This window comes from Grus americana, chromosome 3 (genome assembly GCF_028858705.1).
Source record: "Grus americana isolate bGruAme1 chromosome 3, bGruAme1.mat, whole genome shotgun sequence".
Classification (NCBI taxonomy): domain Eukaryota; kingdom Metazoa; phylum Chordata; class Aves; order Gruiformes; family Gruidae; genus Grus; species Grus americana.
In genome coordinates this window covers 84,735,122-84,747,451 of record NC_072854.1, presented here as the reverse complement: position 1 = coordinate 84,747,451, position 12,330 = coordinate 84,735,122, and the positions used below count along the sequence as shown (strand labels likewise).

The following is a 12,330-nucleotide window of genomic DNA, read 5'->3' as shown; positions in this document are numbered from 1 at the left end:
ACCCAGCTTGGGGATATCTTTGACAACTACAGCCTTACAGTCAAGTGAGAAATATACTGCAGCCTCAGAAACAACAAAGAGCTTCAAGAAAAAGCTTTAACAGATGGCTGGGAAACTGGAAACCCACTTCCAAACTACTTCTAGCTAAACACCTGGAAAAAACATCATCGCTTGACTTGCTTCATGGTCAACATCCCATGGAGTGAACTGCCACAAAATAAAGGAAATTCTTGGGCAGCAGGGAGTTTTTTGTGGAAGCAGATTAGCAGCTCCATTTTTCAGAGGGCAAAAAATGAAACCCTTTGCATAAATGATTCATTAGTAACCAGCAGTTTACAAACTTACAAGCCTGTTGAGATACAGCTGCATCCTACCATGATAGAGTCATCTTAAGATTATATACAAAGACTTCCAGGAGCCAGACCTTAACATCTCTCCCTCACTGAGAGGTGTCTGCGTGAATGCTTGCACGTGTCCAAGTCAGGAATACATGCCAGTGAACTATTTGATCACCACTCCCATTATCTCACATCTGCCATTGCCTCCAGGCTCCCAGTCCCTCACTCTCAGACAACTTTTACTGTCTCATGGAAACTGAAAATTTCTATCTAGATTTTCAAGGCAAAATGGTAATGCCGAAGCTTTAAAGCACTGCCACTTCAAATTCATGAACAACAGAAACGTAAACTTTCCCAACTCCTCCCCATTGACTAGAGTTATTATAAGCTTTAAACTCTCTTGTGTGGCCAGCCTGTCTCTACAGTTACCTCCTTTCTCTGATTTTTAACTGAACAAAGAGGATTAATAGGAACAGCAAAGGGGAAATCCCATAGCACTAACTCAGTGAAAATTAGACAGTACTGTGTCCATCTGCTGTCTAAGCTAAAGAGTTTAACAGTTTTCTGAGGAGGTAATATAGCTGTTGCAGAACTGCAGAGATCCATCAGTCATGTCTGAAAAAAAAAATCACATAAGTTCCCTTGACTGTAGCTAGTTGACTAATTTTTAAAAGTTTTGTCAGAAGAGTAATAAAATTCCTCAATTCAGTGTTATTTCTCTCAGGTTTCTGTACTGAAGTTATTATGCAATAAAGTTGCTTTGTAGTATATGAAGTTTTGTGCATTTAAGCTCAACTCTCATTACAACAATTGCAAAGAATTCCTGAAATACAGGACTGGCAGTCAAAGCTTCTAAATATCAACATGGGAATTCACGACTCAATACTTACGCACTTGCTTTTCCAATATGGAAACTGCAACACTCAACTGACATTTGCAGTAACTTTCATCTCAGAAAGATCAACAAACAATATAGAAGGAACACAGAAGGGTAGGACACCAAGGATGTGCAAAAGGAAAACAAAGCAGCTGGTACACACTCTGTTTACATAGTGCCTTTTTATATTATTTTGTTCCCCAAGAGGCCTAAAAAGCTTCAGCTGCAGGTATTTGAAATTCTCAGACCTGGTAGAACCTAAGTGCACATAGTAGGTGTTCTGTGCTAAGCTGAAGATGACTTTAGAGGAGCTACAAATTGACGTAAGTAAACGCAAGCTAATGGGACGTGGCTAATTGACACCCACCCAGACACTAGCTCACATTTCTCTACATTAAGCTCTTCGGGATAAAATGTTGCAATATGTCACTTCTATGGGTGTTTGCACACTGTATTTGCAACTGCAAAAGTAAAACTAGCCTTTCAGTCAAACACATTCAACTTTCTATCTTCCAGTGACAGTACAGTCTTATGAATAACTTTCATATTTTAATGATTTTTTCTTTGCCCAAATCAGAAATTTTAGTTAACTTTATACGACCATCAATTTACGTAAAGTTCAGCTGATCAACAAATACTCAATAACTATTTTGCTCCATGTAGCTTACTGTGCAAACCTTTACCATACAGTTCTTTATCCATTTTAAAGCATTCTGCACTACTTTACTGCTGAAGCTATTTTCACATATTTACACGATATCCCAGTGACATCCAATGACAACAGCTCAAGTGGATGTAACATTTCACTATTACTCTCATGGAAACACTTGAGTTAAAGCTGTTGAAAACTGCTTAACTGATAAAAGTTACTAGATGCTCATCTTTGTTCTATGTATTATTCAACTTTCAGTCAGCATTCTCTCTGTCCAAATTTTGCTGAAAAGATAAAATGCCAAAACATCACAAATCCATAATTAATCCTACTCCTATTACAGTAATATTATATCAAGGACCTTTCATTCTTACAGGCTGGTTCAGAATATGACTTTCTTACCTTCACACGCACAATACAATTAGGGTTTAATCTGCAGAACTCAACCCTATTCCGTATGTGCCATTTCACTCAAGTTTCTCCAATGATTCATGTTTTTTCCTCACAGTTGAGCTATATTAACAAGCACAGTCAAACCCAAAAATTCCTACCTGAGGCTTTGGATAACAACTTCTATTCTTAGGATTTTGTGCTTAATTAGCTATTTAGAATATTTGTTTCAGTTCCATGATTCTCACAACTAAAACCCTGAGAGAGAGAGAGAGAGAGATATGGATCACTGCATCAGAACCAAACTTACATACAAACATACAAATAAGAACATTTGGAAAAATCAGAGCGCTAACCAGCAGAGGGGAAAAAAAAGAGGAGACTAGAAATTCAGAAGGGAAATAATAATCCTTAAATGAAGAGTTCTGCCCTGGTTGTTACTCTGAACTAGGATCAGAGGAAGAATATTGCTTAAGCTTATCTTCACATGAAAATAGCTATGCACGTTATAGCTTTAATCTCATTTAAATTAATATAATTTAACTGCTGCAAATAGTTTGGGGATATTTATTTCAATTTATTTTGTGTAAGTTGATTAGGACAGGCCTTGAAGTATGTTTTGCACACGTACACTCCACATATATTGTTGGCCAAAATGAGACCTACTGATCACATATTTCTAGAACTCACATTTCTGTTTCATGTTAACTACTGGAGGCTAATATCTTTGGTAGGAAAAAAAATGGGAGAATTTTTGAACCACTGCTACTGGAAAAGTCAAAAAAATGTTATAAAGAAAATACACAAGTAAAAGTGAGCAGAAAAGCCTATACTTTTCATTGTCCAAGCTTAAAAAAAGGAAAGTGAAATACAGGCTCAGGTGAAACTTCAATTTGTCCAAATCTAAAACAAAAAAACCAGCCTTACTTTAAGTAAGAGAAACACAGCCAGATCATGTATACATACAAACATCAAATTCATGAACACTTCTGTAGTTCTCCCTCTTAATGTTTTACCTTTTAGGTTTAACCTTCTGCATGAGCTAACCAAGCATGATGAGTGAAGCTTTTCTGCATCTATTCATTGCTCTTAATCATTAATAATCCAAGATAGTTGGCATTGGAGTTTGGGGGGGGTGAGGGGAGTGGGGGTGTTGGCACCAATTTTTTCTAGTATACATGTTCAGGCCAAAACATAACTTACCATCTTAACGACTAGAATTCTCAAATTTCTTACAGAAATGTTTCTTTTCAGGACTTCAGTCAAAACCAGTATGGTAACTATCTTGCGTTCCGTAAACTGCTGATACTAACCTGGCACTGGCCACGAGGTAGGTGTGAGACTTTCCACGATCCAAGCAGAAATTAAATTAATAATTTAATATTGTAGATTCAACCCAGTTGCCAAGGAATCCACAAAGCCTTGAATTTGTTTACACTGGGATCAGGAGCAGCAGCATTACCAATTGAAAAACTCAGTGAAAGGCCATCAAAAGTTATTTTCAATATAATAAAAAATACAAACATAATAAAGGAAAATAGCTGTTAAACAAAAAACCACAACCACAGTTTCAAACCGATGGTCAATAAAAAAAAATTTTGAGTAATCGAAAGAAACAATTTTGAAATTCAGGTTTTTTTGGTATGTCCAACATTAAGTTTCCGAAACACTCTCCTTATGACATTGCAATGCCTGATTCCAATTACAATACAGAAAGTAGGATTAAAATCATGCAAGTCACACAACCACAACTGGCTACAACACAAGTGTTCTCAGTATTCAACTGTTCTTGTCATATAAATTAATACACAATGCAAATAAATTCTTACCCATCCCATTACGTAAGTCATACCAAGGAAACTTTCCCACCTTATAAAAACAAAAGGATGAGGTTTTGGTGTTGTGTTTTTTTTTTAAAGGAACCTTTGCTCTCCATAAGAATTATAAAAACAGTAACTAGAATGAGATTTAAGAGAAACAGAAGAACGACTAAGTACAGCTGTTGTACAATGAACGCATTATTCCTAGAAACAAACCAACCAACACATCAAGTGAAATAAGTTGATGAGATCCGACACAGACAAAGATACGGTCACCCATATGACTCACTGTACCATGGAAAGTTTCAAACTGTTATAACAAGGAAGGCTAAGACCTCTGCATGCTAATATGGACAGGCTGCTAGATATTAGACATTAGCTACATTACAAAGTAATCCGTGCAAATTGTTTCACAAAAGTTTTCAATATTTTCCTCTTGGAAACAAAATATCTGCTTATATTTACCTTTTTACCTCCATTTTCTTAAATTTCAAATGTGACAGCAAGTTAGAACTGTGTATGCATGCTAATGTTGTGGGAAATAAAGTGAGATATGCTTTTTATATTATATTTTTTCTTTCAAATGAAGCTCAGTTGAGATCATACCTCCTTTTTTAGGCCTCAACACCTTCAGCTATATCCTGCATCTTAATGGATCTCATGATTGTTGCTGTCAGTCTACAAGAGTCACATAATCCTCATTCTTCTGTTTCAGACATTTAAAAGTTTGATTTTACCATAACCATAATTCAAGAGCTGCTCCTGGCAGCTTAACTTAGCAACAGATTTGTTCACAAGTGCCCTGAAAGTCTTCAGCATGTAATGTTTCACAAAGGTTCTGCACATCAAGTACCTATTTAGTGAACCACACATTTCTAATGACACACTCAACATACGCTTACTTAAATGAGTGGTTGAGAGTCCTATATCTATTGCGTTTAAGTACAAATCTATAAAACTAAATCCATGCTTGCTTAGCATTCCTGAAGAGAAAGTCTTTCCAGAATCATGATTTTCATTTTACAACTTAACATTGTTATTTGGGGAGGAGGCAGGGGAGCAGACTAATATACACTAGTAAGAATCATGCTATCTATTCAGCTTCAACATTTTATTAATGGATGGCAATATATCACACCGAATGCAGAAGTGAATATGACAAATGACATTTTTCTTCCCCAAACTGGATAGGAAGGTAAATAGCTTTAAAATTCTTCACAGCTTTTAAAAACATGCTTTTAATGATGGATCATTTGGGTTGTGCTTATGAGAAACATAGCTCATATAAAATATGACCTTCAGAATCATAATAATGAAAATTAGATTTCAATAACTACTTTAATGAATTTTTTACAAATAAAATAAATGTCCAATATCTTTGATCACAGGGTATGAATCTAAAACTTTGATATCAGCACAATAAACCTCATCAGTTCTCAAAGAGTTTAGACATTAAAGAAAGAGAATCACAACAGCTTTTGTGTCCAAATTCACAGAAATTTGTAACTTTAAGTTCTATCCATGAGATCCAGCTCAAGCTGGAAGCATTCAAGCTATCATAATTGCAGAATAAAATCAGAAATTTCTAGACCACAGCAGAAAGTGATTATGTCTTAGGCAGTCTTTAAAGACTAACTGAAAGATTTCTATGTATTAAACCCACTTGGCTTTTTTTTTTTTTAATCTCCTACCATTTTTCAAGGATGAACAAACCTACTGCTATTTTTATAAACCTTTTTTTCAATCTTGCTTGCACATTTTTGCCTCTTTAGCATTCCCTTTAGCAAACAAACACAGCTTTCATTGAGTTGAGTGAGAATGAAAATTACTGACTCAGTAGTGAACAGTATAAACACCGTCTGCTTCTTCTGAAAAGTACAGTTCATCTTCACAAGTATCTGCACCTTCCATGCACTTGCTTTCACAAAACAACTGAATTTTTTGAATGGAGATATAGAACAGGAGGAAAAAGTAATGGTAACTCATTTTTATTTGGAAGTCTTAGTAGGCATTACGCTTTTTCAGTGAAAAGAAAAAAATGTGACAACCCGAGGCACATACCTATGACTGTCTATCAACAGGAAAGCCAAACACTCTCTTCAGTTTTGATATATTCCCTTATCACACTGCAGTTTAAGAGCAAGGAAAAGGAGAACCAATACATCTGCCTATGACGTCATAACTAGCCGTTAGCTACTGGATGGCAGTTCCCAGAAATAAAGCTACTAATTATTCTCATTGCTTTTCTATCTATATTAGTACCCTTTGCATTGCACAGCATTCTTTTTACCAACTATTTTCTACTCTACAACCTTTTTCCCTAGAGTTGTAGACCTGTAAGCTTCTCTTCCATACGCATTTGAAGGTTAGCCCGTTCAACTGTCTGCTTCAATGTAGACCTTTTTCTTTCAACAGTGTTTGTCCTAAAGCCATTCTTTGTTAGCTTCTTGTGCTGCATCCAGACACTAGAGATCATCTTTTTCTGTCTTCCAGAGAAAAATCTATGTCCTTTCTCTTACGAGCGAACTTTTCCATCTCTTTCCACAGGAAATCCAAGATAATTTTACACAAAACAATAACTAGAAAAAGAATACAATCAAAGAAATTTCAAATAAACAACTCTATCCCCCACCAAGGCATTTTACTAGATTTTGATCTCCCTGAATTTACCTCAGCAGCTCCAGACCCAAGATGGGACTCCAATTTTTCTTTTTTTCAATGCTCCTTAAGAAATACTTTAAAGTGACTTTGCTCATTCTCTATTTATTAGGAGATGCTTTCTGTAATAAGTATTTCAGAAAGATATTTACATACATAAATATTCCAGGGTTCATTTGTCTTCCAAGCATCCTGAAACTAAAATACGCCTAGCATTTCTTCGCTTTAGGATTTTGTAATGGTCTTTTAGATTTTATTACAGAATTTTCTCTAAGATTTCCCAGTTAACAAAGCCAAATCACTATGCTAATAGAAAGAACAACCAAGAGATACAACTTGAAGAGAGATTTCAAGCTTTGACTGCTTGAAAATGATAACTTTGACATTACACAAAGGCCTTCGGAGAGCTCTCCAAGAAGAGGTGTTCTGACAAGAGAAAGCTGTGGAGTTGTGGCCTTGCATGTAATTGCATTTTTAATATTTGCCTTCTACCAATTATTACTTGCGAGGTTAACAGTCTGGCCAAGGGAACCAGAGAAGGTCTGATGGGTGGTAGGGGCACTACATATAAGGAAACATATTTTAATACTACACTGCAGCCTTGACATCCAGTGAAGCACTATTATGAAGAAGCCACCCACTGCATGAGGTGAAGCAAGAGTCCACACAGCAACCCCTCCTCCCCAGGAACCCACCACATCCTTCCCAGGATCTCTGCCACAGGCATGTTCTTCCCTCAGCACCTGGAGTTGTGTTGCTCCATTTTTCTGGGTCTTTTACCATCCCACTTCTTCTTTTCTCTGTCTTGTAAGACTATGCAAGAGTCACAGGCTCCTGGGATACTCCCTTCAGAGCTCCCTCCTACAAGCACTACTTCTCCTTTGACGATCCTCTTTGTTTTCTTAATTTACAGTTTTCTTGTTCTTACCCTTCACCTGTGCTTATGCTCCCTTCTTACAGCCTTCTTCCACTGCATTCAGCATCCTCAGAAACTTAGCTCCTCCTAAAAATGTATAAACTTTCATTACATCAAAACCTATCATCACAGACAATAACACCTATCAGGGACTCGCAGTCCAAGATAGTTCCATTTTATTCCACTGATCCTCAGGTATCTGGCACTTCCACATCCCTTATGCCTCCTGATTTGTGTGTGTGTATATATGGATAACTTCCCTTGTCTGCCTGTTATCAAGAGAGATGACAAGGTAAAATGCAAATAGCAATCTCCATTTCGATGAAAGAGAGAAGGATGCTTCAACTGGCAAAAAAGTAGAGATAAAGCACTATCTAATTCTGACTTCATAAATTTGGATTGTTTGATGTCCAGCTAATTCTGAAACCTGCTTAAGGTTTTCCTGCACATCCACTGGCAGGGCTAAGAATGGCCATCCTTTGAGAAAAGATGTAGCAGTTTATGGTGAAACATCATTATCAGAGATAAAAATCTGCCAAGTATTCCATAGGGTGATGTATTTTACCTCCGAGGAGACACAGTGTGCTGTAATTATTTTGTTAGAAGCAAGTATGCACCTTTGTACAGCAACTGGAGATGATTAATAAAAAGATAACTCTGAAATTTTTCAAGTTCTGCTCTTCCATGACAGTTTTGAGTGTCTGCATTACACCCCTTCTTTTTAAAAGAAAGTTCCTTAATCCTTTGAATAGTTCTTACTATTGTGCTTATTACATATTGAGATTGAATTCTCCTACTAATTGTCTGCAGTGAAGTTCGAAAGGATTTGTTGCTATAGCAATACTTTGTGTTGATTCAGAAATTAATGATAAAAGAAGTGGCAATTAGTACTATTAATTTTTACTAGAGAAACATGAGAGCTTCTAGCCAAAAAAAGCAGTAAGGTTTTGCATAGGTGACCAATATACAGCTTGCAGCTATAAACCCAAGCCTTTCATGTAATTAAATTCTATACACATAATGGATATTTCATGCTTCACTACAAGCAGCATGAATCTTGCTGCCTTAATACCCCGAGACGGACCCAGCCTCTGTTGTGTTTCAGGAAGTCCCACAAGAGCGCAGGGATGTGTCTGCTTTCATATATAACGGCACCCTGTGGGACAAGCTCCTCTACATTAGTATAAGGAAGGGGAATTGAATAGTTTATAGATTTGACATTGTTTTTTCAGTGTTTTGCAGAGACCTTTCTTTTGCATTTTTAGTGAAAGCAAATACGTTGCTTCAAGATAATCACCTGCTTGCTCTCATTCCCGAGTAATAGCCATAAAGCCAGTAAGTATTTTCCAGGTCATATGAAACCAAAATAAGTCATTAATATTCTACACCAAGATTGCTATTATCTCACCAAATTATTTGGTTTTGTTGCAGCCCAATACCTTCTATAAGGTATTTAAGGTTTTAGAGAGAATTGTCATTGTTTTTTTAGACTCGACTTGCTGTTTCAATCCTGTAAAAGAACAGTGTGGCTCTGCATAACTGATTATAATGCAAGTGAAGGAAGCGAAATGCCTTGCTTCTTCAGTATGTATTTAGTAAGAATTTTTTAAAAGTATGATTTGACAGACTTAATAATGTATTTTCTGCTGCTAGAAACCCACTTAATTACTGAACTCAGTAAATTTACTTATTTCATAATGAAATGATGGAGTTGTAGGCTAGTGGCAGATTGCCCCTCAGAGCTATTTTATAAATTCTCATGGATGATATATAGCATTTTTTTTCCCTTTAAAACTGTCAGGGTTATTTCCTTTAGATGGTACATATGATACCTCAGACCTTCCTGCAGTAATGTTGGGAAGATTTCTTGAAAACCACTAATCCTAGATACTGCAGAAGCTTTCTCCTGGTTAGGAAAGGAGGCTGCAGGACAATGCATGTTGTCACAACTGTAGACTTGACCCGGAAAGAGGTCCCTTTACATCTCACATGGAGCTCTAAGGCCCATGAGAAGCCATCGGCATCTGGCTCCAGCACACCTAATGCTGTCCAGTAAGGTAGTAATGGACAGAATGGTATTCCTGAACACAGCTAGAGCTAAGCAGGCAAACAACACTGCACAAAACATCTTGCCAGCCACAGGCATCAAGATTAGAACATTTTCTGTATCAGAAGTGAGGAACACCAACAGAGGCATGTCATAAATTCCAAGCACGGGGTTTTTTTAATCTCATCTCCCCCAAATTTCTCAATCCTCTATGAATTTAAGAATAAGACAGAAACCTCTGACTTTTTGTATTGTCACAATTAATCTTTTTTATGGGGATATACTGGGAATGCAGAAGGACAAATTATCATCTACACACAGCGAGAGATTATCCTTACAGGATATCACACTGCCTTCTCATTTAGAGGTGGAAAGAAAAAAGAAATCAGAAATACTCTTTAATAGAGCACAATTACATCAACTGTTGAATGTAACAGGACAATCCTGAATCCCCTAGTCACATTCACTACCTTGACAAGAACTTGCTACAGACTAGCAGAGCAGCCACAGCCTCCTAGAGATCAATATCAGGCAGGAAGCTCACAACAGAGACCAGGCAAATGATCCGATGGTTGGTCTGTATGGAGCCCTGTGATACTGTGCCTACACTGCTGTATTGCATCTGGCTAAATTAACAAACCCCTCAATTTGCTTGCAGAAAAGTTTTATAAATTAAACAGTTAGGGTTTCCTTTAGAAGGAAAGCACAGAAAACAGAGGAGGTAAGGTAATGGCATTGACAAGTGGCTGCATTTTTGAATCATATCCAGGAAAGCATTTTCCCATAATCCATACTGTAGCTGTATTATTAAATATTTCTCTGTAACTATCTCCATCAAGATTAATTTACAGAATTATCAAACTGCCTCTAGCTCTCATTTCAGCAATTAAATATTTATCACTTGTAATATAAATTACATATTTTGGTTTTGTTTTTCCAAAATTTTTTCCATTCATAGAAAAGACCTTGCCTTCAGTTTGCAAACATTTAATGAAAAAATCCACTTAAGCCTACCTTCCTTTACACTAATTGATGCCTCCACCATGAAACCACATACTCAGAATAGGTGAGAGGGTTAATCTTCCATTCTCTCCTATTTTTACACACAGTAATTTCAACAATTTATAATCAGGAGAATGGCTTTTCCTTGCCCTCACTGAATTTCCTAGCCAGGCTTGCATGCAGAAGGTCATGTTCCAATGGCATTCAACCAAGCCCCAAGGAGCAGAAAGCGTTGCAGCATGCTCTTACCCTCCAAAAACAAAAATAAGACATAAACTACTCCTGAGCATGAAGCCCCCATGTAATTATGGCACACCTGGCTTATACTAAATTAATTCATTTTGTTTTGCACCCCAACACCATCAGGAATGTACCCCAGCATATATTCTGCAACACTCTTGAATGGACTGAGAGGCACAGGTTGTCTGTCTAGAGGTGTAACTGATACACGTGCTCCCAGCGTCTCTAACTGACAGTTTCACACATTACAGCAGCCATACAGTCTAGCAGAACTGATGTTCTTCTATTGAAGAAAGACGCAGAACGAAGATGTATGAATTTGCAAAACAGACTAGTTTTGGTGTTACTAGGCTCTTTCTTTTAATTCCAAGCTTACAGATCCATTTAAACATCTGTTACATATTCATAAACTAAGGTACTTAAAAATAGCTGAGCATACTGATAGAGATGGCATTGCATATCCTCCCCCGCATATTCTTATCCATACTGCTCCTCATTTTAAAGCCTAATTATATGTCTTCATTAAATGAAAAGCTGCCACTACAGTAAGGGATACTAATAATATTAGTAAACTGTTCTGTCATACTGTGTACTAAACTCAGCAACCATGCATTTACATGCACTGTCCAGAGCTTTCATTGCCTTCAAATACCTCCCAGATACCTTGTCTCATGCTCAGAGCATCACACCTGCTCAAAGTACAACCTCTTCTTAATGGCAAACAAGCCACAATATGATAATGGCCAAAATTAAATAAGGTGATCCAGATCACTTTAAACCTTCTTCTAGTGTCAAGCACCTTTTGCATCCCATCCCCTTCGAGTCACATAACACTGCGTAAACACAGTAATTGCCAGCACAAAGCATGCATTTAGGCTTTCTGCCTGCTAAAAATCAAGACTGAGGGAGGAAGGAAGGTATAAACATAAGAACCATGATGTTGTAGTATTTATGTAGAAAAAAATTCAGCCTTAGTCATCACAAGATTTTTCTTTAGCATTTCAGGATTTGATCCTTAAAACATTCATAGCACTAAGACTAAAATCCAAATACTAGTGCCAGAAAGGGAGGTTGGATAGTTTTAGAGCAGCAACTATAGCTTTAGAATGAAAAGCGCCCTAAGTGTGACAATTTTTTAAACCAGCTTACAAATTAACCAAGCATTTTAATCCTTAACACTAATACTTAGAACTGTAATTTAAGACACCATTGAGCACTGTGTTTGTGATGTTTCATATGGTCATGGCTGGTTTTCACCATGAAAACCTACTTCTGAGACTGCTACTCTAAAATATATTGATAAGTTGTTGTATAGAAACTATATTACTCTAAGTAAGATAAAATTTAAATTTCTTTCAGTAACAGAAAAATGGATTGCACTTGACAATAC

The 12,330-nt window shown here is 36.9% G+C and overlaps 1 protein-coding gene across 2 annotated transcripts in view; it reads right to left on the bottom strand.

Moving 5' to 3' along the window:
* Nucleotides 1–12,330, bottom strand: part of CHRM3 (cholinergic receptor muscarinic 3) — a 283,427-nt gene that overhangs the window by 268,779 nt on the left and 2,318 nt on the right. The gene's annotated exons all lie outside the window — the stretch shown is intronic.